The sequence below is a fragment of the Euphorbia lathyris genome, chromosome 4 (assembly GCF_963576675.1).
Source record: "Euphorbia lathyris chromosome 4, ddEupLath1.1, whole genome shotgun sequence".
Lineage (NCBI taxonomy): Eukaryota > Viridiplantae > Streptophyta > Magnoliopsida > Malpighiales > Euphorbiaceae > Euphorbia > Euphorbia lathyris.
Genome location: NC_088913.1, coordinates 84,476,852 through 84,478,282, shown reverse-complemented (window position 1 = coordinate 84,478,282; position 1,431 = coordinate 84,476,852). Strand labels below are relative to the sequence as shown.

General features: G+C 35.9%; 1 non-coding gene across 1 annotated transcript; it reads left to right on the top strand.

Annotated features, from left to right (window-relative positions):
- Positions 1–251: 251 nt before the first annotated feature.
- On the top strand, positions 252–358 carry LOC136228212 (small nucleolar RNA R71). Its single transcript, XR_010688544.1, has one exon. It is a non-coding gene; the product is annotated as a small nucleolar RNA R71 (small nucleolar RNA).
- The last annotated feature ends 1,073 nt before the right edge of the window (positions 359–1,431 follow it).

The following is a 1,431-nucleotide window of genomic DNA, read 5'->3' as shown; positions in this document are numbered from 1 at the left end:
GTAGCATCGCGACTAGATCAAGTTCAACTATACCTTTAACTGATGGTGTGGTTGAGGATGATGGTTTTGCCACCGGCATATGTCCACGTTCCGCGGGCCACATACTGCTGTTGATTGCCATTTCCTCCAAAAGTTCTCTCGCTTGGGCTGATGTTTTCTTCATAAATAGCCCTCCCGACATTGCATCTAATGAACCCCTAGTTGTAGGATTTAGTCCATTGTAAAATGTTTGCATTAAAAGTTCAGCGGGTAATTGGTGGTGTGGGCATAAACGTTGAAGTTCTTTAAAACGTTCCCAAGTTTCATAAAGAGTCTCATTATCATTTTGAGAAAAAGATGTTAACTCCTTTATGACTCTTGCGGTTTTTGCTAAAGGAAAATATTTAGATAAAAACGCTTGGGCTAATTGTTCCCAAGTGGCAAAAGTTGCGGCTGGCATAGAAGTTAACCATTCTTTGGCTCTATCCTTCAAAGTGAAAGGAAAGAGGCGAAGTTTGATTGCTTCTGCAGTCACATCTGGAATTTTAAAAGTATCACAAATTTCAAGGAAATTTGTTAAGTGGGTGTTAGGATTTTCGTTAGGTAACCCGTAAAATGTTACATTATTTTGCAACATATTAAGCAAAGCTGGCTTAATTTCAAATTGATTTGCGGTGATTCTGGGTCTAACGATACTATTGGTCACACCGGCCACACCTGGCCTAGCGTAATCCATAAGTGTTGGTGGGTCTGCCATTTTTTCTGGCTCGGTATATGTTTTTACTGGGGTCTTATTTTTGTTTTTCTTGTTTTTCTTGTTCTTCCTAATGGTTTTCTCAATTTCTGGGTCTATAGGGTCTGGTACAATGCCTGAACTTCGAGAACTGCGCATGAACCTGAAATCTTGCACGAACCGAAACTACCTACAAAACAGAATTTGAAAAATAGATAATTTAGTAAATGAAAATTATTAAATTATAAAAGTTAAAATAAGTATGTTTAAACCTAGATTCGAAATAAAACACGAAAAATTTAAAATTTTGTCAAAAATTTTGGCTTTCCCCGGCAACGGCGCCAAAAACTTGTTGAGCGATTTCCGCAAGTGCACGGTATACGCTTGTAGTAATAAAAGATATCGAACCCACATGGAACGCTTTTTAACTAAAACTTTATTTAACTCGGTTTTAATCACGTGTTTAGGTTTAATAAAAGAAATACGTTTAATTGATGGAATTGGTTTTGGTAAATTAGGATTAGATAGAAGCATTATATCGAGTTTAGAGAACAGTTCTGTCTTGAGATTTTGATTACAAGACAGATACTTCCGTAATTGGAATAAATAGAAGGTGTAAAACTTATTTTCATAAAGCAAAGAAAACAACTTTAACTTTGTAAAGATTATGGACATGTAACAATATAGCGATTTATTCAATTAAATGGCTTTGAACCGTA